At 37.8% G+C, this 13016-nt stretch overlaps 1 protein-coding gene across 2 annotated transcripts in view; it reads left to right on the top strand.

Moving 5' to 3' along the window:
• Nucleotides 1-4779: 4779 nt before the first annotated feature.
• Nucleotides 4780-13016, top strand: part of LOC128666889 (cytochrome P450 2G1) — a 162583-nt gene continuing 154346 nt past the window's right edge. For both annotated transcript variants that reach the window (XM_053721699.1, XM_053721700.1), the window contains exon 1: nucleotides 4780-4980. The gene's annotated coding sequence lies outside the window, so the exon portion shown is untranslated. The remainder of the gene's footprint in view (nucleotides 4981-13016) is intronic.

Genomic DNA, 13016 nt, shown 5'->3' on the forward strand with positions numbered 1-13016 from the left:
GATCTCTACACTAAAGCTAAAATTAACCCTGCAAGCTCCCTACAAACTACCTAATTAACCCCTTCACTGCTAGCCATAATACACATGTGATGCGCAGCAGCATTTAGCGGCCTTCTAATTACCAGAAAGCAACGCCAAAGTCATATATGTCTGCTTATTTCTGAACAAAGGGGATCCCAGAGAAGCATTTACAACCATTTATGCCATAATTGCATAAGTTGTTTGTAAATAATTTCTGTGAGAAACCTAAAGTTTGTGAAAAAGTGAACATTTTTTTTTTTTATTTGATCACATTTGGCGGTGAAATGGTGGCGTGAAATATACCAAAATGGGCCTAGATCAATACTTTGGGTTGTCTACTACACTACACTTAAGCTAAAATTAACTCTACAAGCTGCCTACATGCTCCCTAATTAACCCCTTCACTGCTGGGCATAAAACACGTGTGGTGCGCAGTGGCATTTAGCAGCCTTCTAATTACCAAAAAGAAACGCCAAAGCCATATAAGTCTGCTATTTCTGAACAAAGGGGATCCCAGAGAAGCATTTACAACCATGTATGCCATAATTGCATAAGTTGTTTGTAAATAATTTCTGTGAGAAACCTAAAGTTTGTGAAAAAGTGAACAATTTTTTTTTATTTCATCGCATTTGGCGGTGAAATGGTGGCATTAAATATACCAAAATGGGCCTAGATCAATACTTTGGGTTGTCTACTACACTACACTTAAGCTTAAAGCAACTCTACAAGCTGCCTACATGCTCCCTAATTAACCCCTTCACTGCTGGGCTTAAAACACGTGTGGTGCGCAGTGGCATTTAGCAGCCTTCTAATTACCAAAAAGCAACGCCAAAGCCATATAAGTCTGCTATTTCTGAACAAAGGGGATCTCAGAGAAGCATTTACAACCATTTATGTCATAATTGCATAAGTTGTTTGTAAATCATTTCTGTGAGAAACCTAAAGTTTGTGAAAAAGTGAACAATTTTTTTTTTATTTGATCACATTTGGCGGTGAAATGGTGGCATTAAATATACCAAAATGGGCCTAGATCAATACTTTGGGTTGTCTACTACACTACACTTAAGCTAAAATTAACTCTACAAGCTGCCTACATGCTCCCTAATTAACCCCTTCACTGCTGGGCATAAAACACGTGTGGTGCGCAGTGGCATTTAGCAGCCTTCTAATTACCAAAAAGCAAAGCCAAAGCCATATAAGTCTGCTATAATGGCATGTCTGGCACACAGTGTTGGGGCAAGGGTCCATCTGACCACTGATACCTGGTCTGCAAAGCATGGTCAGTGCAGGTATATCAACTACACTGCGCACTGTGAAGCGGGCGTAACCCTTACACTACCTGATGATGTTTTAAAGCCCGTTATTCCAAACAATTTAGGAATGTTAGGTGATTTATGCCCTTTATGGATTAAAACCAGACTCTGCATCAACTATGTAATTTTCCATGGGAGTTTTGCCATGGATCCCCCTCCGGCATGCCACAGTCCAGGTGTTAGTCCCCTTGAAACAACTTTTCCAAAATTATTGTGGCCAGAAAGAGTCCCTGTGGGTTTTAAAATTCGCCTGCCTATTGAAGTCTATAGGGGTTCGCCCGGTTCGCCGGTTCGCAAACTTTTGCGGAAGTTCGTGTTCGCCGTTCGCGAACCCAAATTTTTATGTTCGCGACATCACTATTCCTCAGCTGAAGTTTCCTGTACTCTTCAGCCTCTGTGGGAACAGCAATGGATCTTAGTTACCAAATGCTAAGATCATCATCCTCCATGCAGAAATCTTCATCTCTTTTCTGCTTGAGAGTAAATAGTACACACCGGTACCATTTAAAATAACAAACACTTGCTTGAAGAAATAAAAACTAATATTTTGTCACCACAATCTCTTTACCCTTCCATCTTGTTAGAGCTGGCAAAGAGAATGACTGGGGGTGGAGCTAAGGGAGGAGCTATATAGACAGCTCTGCTGTGGGTGTTCTCTTTGCCACTTCCTGTAGGGAAGGAGAATATCCCACAAGTATTGATGAATCCGTGGACTCGATACATCTTACAAGAGAAAGTTCAATGTATAAGTCAGAATACTATTGCTAACATTGATGATGACCATGGCCAGACAACAATTGCATTTGCCAATTATTTTAATTGTCAATAAAATAGCTAATGTTGAACTCTTTGTTCCTGCCAAGTGGTACTCTTGTTCTTAATTTCAGAATCCAAAATAATTCCTTTTTATCTAAGACCTTGTTTTGGTTTCCACCTCTTATAGGAACTCTAGCTAGGTCAATAACCTGAACTGAAAAATTTGCTTTGTTAGTAAAATGTATACTATTAAAATGACTAGCTATAGCTGACTCCTTGACATAATTCTTTGTATCTCTAAGGTGCTCCCCTACTCTCTTTCTGAGCTCCCTAGAGTTTTGACCAATGTATTGGCTTTTGCAGATATTGCAGGTAAGCATATAGACAACCCACTGTGTCCCACAATTGGCATAAAATTGGATGTCAAAGGGTGTAGATGTTTTTTCAATATTTTTACAATTTGATCATATTGGGAAGTATACTCAGTGGTAAATACTATTGACTCATGAAAACTGTTGTCATTGGATGCTGTTAAAGATCTGTTTGTTAAATTGACATTTGATCTTTTAATTTGTTCACGGCACTTGGATAGGGAACTTTTGTTATACCCTCTATTTACTAACCTATTTTCCAATTCTATGGCTTGTTGATCAGGTGCCGTGAACAAATTAAAAGATCAAATGTCAATTTAACAAACAGATCTTTAACAGCATCCAATGACAACAGTTTTCATGAGTCAATAGTATTTACCACTGAGTATATTTCCCAATATGATCAAATTGTAAAAATATTGAAAAAACATCTACACCTTTTATCAGGAGACGAGATTCTGAAACCATTAATTAAAAATTGTAGGTTTGTGCCAAAGAAGCCAAGAACATTGGCTCAGTCGCTGTCTCCCAGTATGATTAATCAACATTCTTGTTTACAAGCTTCTTCATGGTTAAGACGTATAGGAAATTACAGATGTGGCAGCAGAAATTGTAACACATGCACTTTGATATTGAGAGGTAACACATTTACGTCCAGTACCACTAATCAAAAATTTGACATCCAATTTTATGCCAATTGTGGGACACAGTGGGTTGTCTATATGCTTACCTGCAATATCTGCAAAAGCCAATACATTGGTCAAACCTCTAGGGAGCTCAGAAAGAGAGTAGGGGAGCACCTTAGAGATACAAAGAATTATGTCAAGGAGTCAGCTGTAGCTAGTCATTTTAATAGTATACATTTTACTAACAAAGAAAATGTTTCAGTTCAGGTTATTGACCTAGCTAGAGTTCCTATAAGAGGTGGAAATCAAAACAAGGTCTTAGATAAAAAGGAATTATTTTGGATTCTGAAATTAAGAACAAGGGTACCACTTGGCATGAACAAAGAGTTCGACATTAGCTATTTTATTGACAATTAAAATAATTGGCAAATGCAATTGTTGTCCGGCCATGGTCATCATCAATGTTAGCAAAGGTATTCTGACTTATACATTGAACTTTTTTGGTCACCAGGTAATACCTCATGCTAAGTGTCTTCATGGGATGTGAGTAGGTTATACATTTAAAGTGTCGTTTTGCAGTTTTTTTCACCATTATGTAGTTATAGTTAATATCTCTGCAACCACTTGAGAGAAAAATTGTTTTTTGGTAATAAGGAATTATTTCAATGAATTATTATTTTGTATCCTACATCTATGTTTGAATAGATTTGTAGGCCTCATTCCCAAGATATCCTTATGCTTAGCCTTAGTGTTAAGATTCTTTAAAAATTACATTATGTGGTTTTTGTTTATTACTTACCACCTATTGCATAATATTAGAGTGTTTGCATATTCTTTCCTCTGCTTATCATTGTTTTTAAATTTATTGTTGTTTTTTATATAAAGAAATTTTCACTTGTTGCTGTTTCGTTTCGGACTACAAGGGTTAACTTGTTAACAATTAAGGGTATAAATGTCCTGTATGCATCTCTATACTCTAGTCTATGAATAAGCGCTACCAGGGGGCGTGAAACGCTTTAGACTGCTTCTAACTATGTCTGCCCACTGTTTGGGAACCTCTCATGTTTTAATTGTATAATAAAAGGTACGTTTTATTTTTTAACTTACCCTGAGTGCCTGCATCCATTATTTTTCCTCCAGTACCATTATGCTCACAAGAACTGCTGGTGCAACGCCGCCCCCTGCAGACTCGCGGCCAATCAGCATATCTAGATAGGCTCAGTAGCTACTGATTGGTGGCTGCACACAGATGCCTCGTGTGATTGGCTCATCCATCTGCATTGCTATTTCTTCAACAAAGGATATCTAAAGAATTAAGCAAATTAAATAATAGAAGTAAATTGGAATATTGCTTAAAATTGTATTCTCTATCTGAATCATGAAATACATTTTTTGGGTTTACTATCCCTTTAAGGGGTTAACATCTAATATTATGATTTTGAATGAATTTTTAAAAGACTATTTACACTTATGTTAGCTTTTCTGAAACAAGCAGCAATGTATGATTATTATAAAAAAAATGTTGGGATCAATTAAAAAAAAAAAAAAAAAACTTCACTGCCCCAGGTCTTCTACACACAGGACACTTCATGGTTGCCTAGGTAACCACCCAGACTCCGCCCCCTATCTGTAGCTCATAAAGCGTGCCCAGAATTTGATTTACTTTACAGGGATCAGCAGTATTTTATCACTATTTTGATTGCATTAGCGAAACATCATTCATGCTGCTACTTGTTAGCCTAGTTTAGCAACATTACCAACATTTCCTTTTTGTGTGCACTCTGAAGTTGCAAGTTACTGCTGATTGGACCCCAGGTATTGGTGACATTTTTTTTTTTAAAAAATTGGGTGTTTTGAAAGTGAGAAGAAAGGGACTGATTTCTGCAAAAAAAGGTAATGATTTATTATATTTATACTTGAAAATTTAACAGCATTAAAATTTACTGCGTGAGTAATATGAAATATACACATGTAAAGCAAACATTTTTATCAGGTCCCCTTAAACATTTAAATATTAATTTCCATTTATAGGGTTAATAATTTGCACTGCCTTTGTCCTCAGGAATCTTGCAGGAGCGCAGCGTAAAAGTTCTGCAGAGTTAAACAGATGATAATGGGTCTTTACCTAGTTAAAGAGACAATATACACCAATTTTCATATAACTGCATGTAATAGAAACTACTGTAAAGAATAATATGCACAGATACTGATCTAAAAATTCAGTATAAAACTGTTTAAAAACTTAGAAGCTGCCAGTTTAGCTCTGTTGAAAAGGTTATCTGGAACACCCACTGAAAGTGGTTATATAGCAAAAATAGCAGACACCCCCCCCCCCCCTTCCTCTGCATATGAAAAGACCCTTTACACAAACAGGAGCAACCTTGGTTAGGTGTCTGAAAATCAGAGCAATGTTATTTAAAAATAAGCAAAACTATACATTTAAAAAAACAACAACTGTTTAGGCTATATAAATGGATCATCTACAAAACATTTATGCAAAGAAAAATCTAGTGTATAATGTCCCTTTAAATAAGTGAGTAAACTTAGATTTATGTGTTTTTTCATACAAAAATAAATCATGGATCCTTTTAAAACTAACTTGGTTATGTAAACATTTCTAAATTCATGTTTAATTTAAATAAATACACCCAAACATGTATGTATGTGTTTTTTTTGTACAAACAGGAGTGCTTGCATGTGTTTATTTGGCAAACACCTAGATGTGTTTTTTGTCTTCTGTGTAAATTAGTTATGGATCTGTAAAGAAAGACAAACAAGTTCTTTCTGGCTGGATCAATATGTTTTTGTGTAAAGAAGCATTGGATCAAGCATTGTCGCATTTGTGTTTTTCTATTGGAAAACAGGCTGGATCTGGCAGTCTTAAAAAAAAAAAAAAAAAAAGATAAGTTTATATAAGAAATACTTGTATATGTGTGTCCCTGTCTATATTATACATGGTTTGGTTTTAGAAGGATCCATAGGTGTTTAAAAAACAAACATCTAGATTACGAGTTTTGCACTAAACAGGGTGCAAAACGAACGCAACAAAAGTTGCGTTATTTTACTCTCCATATCGCTGCCATTATGAGTTTCTGAAAAGCCTCCTTGTGCATGCGAGATGGTGGCATTAAGCTCCATACCGCACAAAATCCAAGGGCTGCATTGACGTGCTCGTGCACGCTTTCCCCCATAGACATCAATGGGGAAAGAGTGTTAGAAAAACCTAACGGAATGGCGATCGCCGTAACGCAACCCCATTTAAGTATACGGGGAAAAAAAAAGTTACATTTAAACCTAACACCCTAACATAAACTCCAAGTCTAAACACCCCTAATCTGCCGCCCCCAACATCGCTGACACTAATAAAAGTTATTTATACCAATCTGCCACCCCCGACATCACCGACACTAATAAAAGTTATTAACCCCTATTCCACCGCTCCCGACATCGCTGCCACTATAATAAAGTTATTAACCCCTAATATGCCGCCCCTGACATCGTCGCCACTAATAAAAGCTATTAACCCCTATTTCACATCAAAACTATAAATTATCCTAACATAACTATTCTAATAAAATTTTAAAAAAATACCAATTAAAATATCTAAATTACAAAAACACTATGAAAAAAATAAAAAAATCGAACTTACAACTAAAAAAACAAATCCTAAGAAAAATTAAAAAAATCTAAGTTTACCATAAATAATAAAAACTAAAATCACAAAAAATAAAAAACACTAAAATTACAAAAAATAAACGAAATTATAAAAAAAAAATGAAACCTAATCTAATAGCCCTATAAAAATAAAAACACCCCCTAGCCTACAATAGACTACCATTAGCCCTTAAAAGGGCCTTTTGTAGGGCATTGCCTTAAAGAAATCAGCTCTTTTACCTGTAAAAAAAACCTAAGATACCTATTGCCCCTAAAGGGGCATTTGTCTGGGCATTGCCCTTAAAAGGGCATTTAGCACTTTTTCAAAGCCCAAACTTTAATCTAAAAAAACCCACCCAAAAAAAACCTGACACTAACCCCAGAAGATCTACTCACGGTTTCAGAAGTCCATCCAGGCGGCGAGGTCTTAATCCAGACAGCGAGGTCTTTATCTATCCCGGGGGCGTCTTCTATCTTCATCCGGAGCAGAGCCATCCTGAAAGCTGATTTCATCCTGCGTGGGATTTCCATAGCGCTGGTATTACACGTTGTGCGGTCTGGCTAAAATGCTTGCGTTACAGCCTATACGACACGATTCATACCGCCATCTGAGACCAGTAGTTAAGGATTTTGTGTTATAAAAATGTTTCACAAAACTCATAACTAAAGTGTTACAAAGTGCATTAACACCCATAAACTACCTATTAACCCCTAAACCGCTGCTCTCCCGCATCGCAAACACTATATTAAACCTATTAACCCCTAAGCTTTCACCCACCCACATCGCGGCTATTAAATAAACCTATTAACCCCTAATCTGCTGCCCACCCATATCGCCAACACTATTGAAATATATTAACCCCTAGGATTGACTTTGCGTTACAGGCTAAAATGCTTGCAGTATAGCTATACCGACATGACTCGCAATAGTGCGTTACTGCTTTTACTCTGAAATTGCCATTTTTTCAGCATTAAAAGCCGAAACGCAAAACTCGTAATCTAGGTGAAAGTTAGATTTAGATTTTATTTTTGCATGGAAAAAACAGATCTGGCAGGATCTATTTTCTATCCACAGCCCATACCAAGTGATTTATTCATGTCTCTGCATCCCCTCCTAAATAGTCAATTAGTGAGACCACATAAGCTGTCATTTCCCTCATGCTGACAATATGGCCTAATTAAACCTTAGATCTGATGCAAGGGATTAATGACATTGGTTGAACCTATAAACATAGAGAACAGTGATTTTAGTTGAAATAATTTTTTATTGCAAAATATATAAAGAGTACATCACACCTTGTACATTTCTCATTCAATACCTTCGTCTCTTTTTCTGTTTGATAAAAGTCCATCAGTTAAGAGTCTATGATAGTTGGTATGATTCCACAATCAAAGTTTGTCAGGAGATGGATCTACCAATTGAGTAGCTGGTAATTGGTTATGTAGACCAGTAAAATCTAACAATCAGTGTGACTTAACATACAATCATTAATAGCGACAAGGATTGGGAAATGCAGCAGATCAATAACAGAAGAAATTAAATTTTCCATGGCATTCCCTTCCTCTCCGTGTCGCTTCGTTGTGTTTTCTTAAAACTTTTCCCTCTTCCCCCCCCCCTTTAAACTGTAACAATAAACAATAAACTCCCCCCCCCCACACTCAATATAGCATCAAACATCAACTTGCCTGTTCATTCTCATTACCTGTCGTTGATCCGGGGAGAGAACCCCACCTCCTTCAGACATTTATAAGTGCCTACAGTCAATTGTCGTCTTTTTAATCTTCTACATGGTTCAGTTCCTGCCCCCGATCTAAAGTGATAGGGGGACTAGCTTTTCATTCTGTGTCTAATTAGTGTCCACTTAGAATCCAATAATTCCAGACTTTTAAAAACTGTTCATGGTTGGCTTGTATAAATGAGGCTGATTCAGATAGCTTGTATATTGTCTCAATGTTCCCTATTACCTCTCCCCATGAGGGTATCCCTACCTTCCAGTAACGCGCCACACATATCCAAGTAGCTGTACATAAAATGTGTATGAATGTGTTTGTGGCTGAGTTGAAGGGTTTTATATGTTCATTTAACAAAGCTTGGGTCTTAGTCAGGGTAATATTTTCCGCGAGCACCTCACTCAACAATTTAGATAAGTTAACCCATATCTGTTGTACCTTAGGGCATTCCCACCACATATGGATATATGTTCCGGCCTCCTCACAGCCTCTGTAGCAATTTCTACTGCCGTTTTGAGTGTAGTGTGATGTGATCATCGGAGTAAGATACCATCTAAAAGCAGTCTTAATGCAGTTTTCTTTCAAATCTGCGCTGATCATACCCTTACCCGAGTTATAAAAGATCTTTTCTCATTCTTCTTTGGAATATGTTATATTAGTGTCTCTTTCCCACTTTTCCATTAGGAGAGATTTAGAAGGATATTTGGCTGTCTGTAGTGTTATGTATAAGGTGGAGATTAATTTTTTAAGTCGAGAATCAGTACTACAAAGTTTTTCTAGTGTCGTCAAATTATGTCTGGGATGTTGGGGTAGGACCCCAGAGGTAGTGGATGCAATCTGTAGGTATAGAAACCAATGCAGTTTGTCTGGCAATATTTTTTCTTGTATTTGTTGGTGTGTAGCTAATTTCCCTTTGTGTAGAAAATCTGATAGCCTATAGAGCCCCTTGTTTGCCCATTTATCAATTAGTCCCTGAAAATCAGGGCCCATCAATGTCCGCAATGGCCTCATTAGTGAGTCTGATGGTAATAGCTTAAAGGTTGTGGACAGCGAATGCCACATTGACATCATCTCTCCTGTTATTTTCGAGGCCTTAGTTAGTTTAGATATATCCTTCGGGTGTTCCCATAGGATATCTTCAGAATGGTTATATCCCGCCACCAAAGTCTCCACCTTCACCCACCTCAATTCTTTTTGTTTTTTGCTCATTAGGGTAGTTTGTGCTAATCTCGCTGCTTGAAAATAATTAAGCAAATTAGGTATCCCCACCCCTCCCAATTGTTTATGTTGTAGTAATACTTGTGAGGGTATTCTAGCTTTCTTGCTTCCCCTTATAAACCTGATCAAATCTGTTTGAAGTTTGTTTAGTTATGGTAATGGGATTTTAATCGGCAAAGCCCGAAAAAGTATAATAGCCTAGGGAGAACGTTGATCTTGACTGACGATAATCGGCCATACCAAGAGAAACCTCCAGCATTCCAAGTTTTAATCTCTTTTCTGATTATTTTGTACAAAGGAGCATAATTTAATCTGTATAGGTCTGAGATATCACTTGATAACCGAACCCCTAGGTATTTAATTGCCTCTTTAGCCCATGCAAACGAAAAATTAGTCTCAATGATCTTTTTAGTATGGGCTGGAAGGGCAATAGATATCGCCTCACACTTTTCCTGATTGATCTTATACCCTGAAATGTCAGCATAATCTTGTAGCATACAATATAAGTGGGGTAGGGACTCCATTGGTTTGGTCAGGGTGAGAAGAATGTCATCTGCAAATAAAGATATTTTAAATTCCTCTCTACCTATCGAGACTCCGTGAACTTCTGAAGTTAAACGGATCACTGCGGCTAAAGGCTCTATGCATAGAGCAAATAAAAGTGGCGATAAGGGGCAACCCTGTCTTGTCCCATTCCGGATATCAATCCATTTAGATTGGTAGCCTGCCGCTCTAATGTGTGCTGTGAGATTAGAATAGATGCTTCTAATGGCTTGGACAAATGGACCTTGAAATCCTAGCTTGTTTAAAACCTCAAACATAAAACCCCAGTCTATTCTATCGAACACCTTTTCCGCATCCAAAGACAGGACCAGAGAAGGCGTTCGTGTCTTATTCAGGTAGTCAACCAGGGAGATTGTGCGCCTTATATTATCAGGGGCCTCTCTTCCTAAAATGAACCCCACCTAGTCCGGGTGGATCAAGGTCGGTCGATGTATTTTGAGTCTATTTGCCAGAATCTTAGTAAAAATCTTTATATCTTGACTGATTAAAGATATGGGCCTATAGTTTTGGCATAATTTTGGATTCATTCCTGGTTTAGGGATCACCACTATCTTTGCCTGCAAGATTACCTTTGGTATTTCCCTACCTTGTAGAATGTCATTGCAAAGTCTTATAACATGTGGGGTTAGAGTCGATTTAAAAAGTTGATAATATTGGCCTGGGAACCCGTCCGGGCCTGCTGCTTTTCCCGGCTTAAGTTCTTTAATGGCTATCAGGACCTCCCTGGCCGACACCTTCGCATTCAATTTGTCCCTTACTGTTTTATCAATTGGTGTTAGTTTAGCGTCATCTAAACATCTGTGTAATATCTGTCTTGTCCGGTCATTCTGCGTTGTTTTTTCCCCATCATAAAGATGGGCATAATATTGAGCAAAGCTATCAGCTATATCCTGTGGATTCGAAGTGTATGTGCCATCATTCTTTTGTAAGATTGGTATGGAAAAGGACTTTGTCTGTTCTCTGAGCTTGTGTGCTAAATACTTATCTGGCTTATTAGAATAGAGAAAATAGTGCGCTTTCAGCCTGTGAGCTGCTCTAAGAGACGCCCTATTCATAATTGTTGATAATTATACTCTCTTTGCTTGTAGCTCCTGGAACACTGTCTCTGATTGGCCCTGTTGGTGTAGTCTTGTAAGGGTGTCTATTTGAGCTTGTAGAGAGTCTATCTGGGTTCTGTTAGCCTTGGTGAGGGCCGCCTTTTCTTTAATAAGTAGCCCTCTAATAAAAGGCTTATGTGCTGCTCAAGTGTTGATCGGGTTGGAGGTAGAACCCATGTTTAATGCCCAATATTCTGATATAGCTTGTAAGATAGAGTCATGTATGCCTGGTTGCTGTAGGACATAAGGGTCATAATTCCAAGAGTGTGCTGTGCTAACCTGGAATGTTTCCTTAATGTTAACCTGAATTATGGAGTGGTCTGACCAAGCACAAGCGTGAATGGTGGAGGAAGTCAGGTCAAGAACCCAGATCTGGCTCAAATAAATATAATCTAATTTTGAGTATGTTTTATGGGCGTAAGAATAGTAAGTGTAGTCTAACGTTTTCGCATATAGAGTGTCCCAGGAGTCTAGAATGTTGTGAGATAGAAAGATCTCCTCTATTTTTTTAACCATAGAATTATGCCTTAATTGTTTCTGAGTCAGTTTAATTTGGTCAGTACTCTGGTGTCTATGCATTTCTATATTAAAATCACCGCCTAACAGGATCCTGTCCCGTGACCACTGGGTTAGCAGATAGTAAATATGTGTAAAAAAAGATATCTGTGTCTCGGGTGCATAGATGTTGCATAGGACAATTTGTTTATCTCTTTGCCTCCCCCTTACTATTAAAAATCTCCCTTCTGGATCTCTAATCGCCTCCTCCACTACAAATCCTAGGGATTGGTGTATCAGAATCGATACCCCTCTTTTCTTTTTGTCTGTGGTTGAATGATAGTGTTGGGTAAAGCTTCTCGACCAATATTTCGGAACTACGTCTTTGGTGAAGTGTGTTTCTTGTAGGAATACTATATTAGCTTTTATTCTCAAATACTGGGTCAGCGCCGTCCGTCTTTTAAGGTCTGTATTGAGGCCTCTAACATTATGCGAAACTAAACGAATGTCAGTTGTCATTACTTACTATTTAAAGTTTGAGGCTCTCATCCCCGGATCCGCCTCCACTTCCTCCATTGCAGCTTTCTTTAGAACTTTCAAATAGGCATTTCCATTTCTAGGAATTTCGCTTAAGCAAGGCAAGTAACATAACATAACAAAGACAAAAGCAAGAACAATCAAGTTACAAAGTATTTTCAACATAATATCTTTGTGACAATGAGTGAAAACGTAAAAAACAGTAAAAAACAGGTATCTCCTACATTTGGTAACTATATGTAGAAGTACAACATAAAAAATGAAAAAACCTTTCAATCCCTCCCTCCTCCCCCGCTTTGTTCTCTCCACTTTATGGGTGTTTGTATACTCCCACTGCTAAAAGGTTGACGATGGGCAAAAAGAAAGTGTTCACGTTTACCTTGTTTCTTTTACAAACAGACCTGTTCCAGGCCATCTGCCCCAACAGATGGCTTTTGTAACCTTCATTTCTCTATCTCCAAAATTTGTATCTTCAGTATCGTCACAGTCAATTGACCTTTAAGTTGTGTATAAAGCAGGAACCTCATGTCTTGGTTTTCTTCTTTGTGACTTTTGTCCACCTCTGCTTTCGTGGTTGAGTAGACCCAGATGATTGCTGAGCTGTGTCCTCCGTTTGCTGCATTTGCTGTAATT

Source organism: Bombina bombina, chromosome 7 (genome assembly GCF_027579735.1).
Source record: "Bombina bombina isolate aBomBom1 chromosome 7, aBomBom1.pri, whole genome shotgun sequence".
In the NCBI taxonomy this organism is placed as follows: Eukaryota; Metazoa; Chordata; class Amphibia; order Anura; family Bombinatoridae; genus Bombina; species Bombina bombina.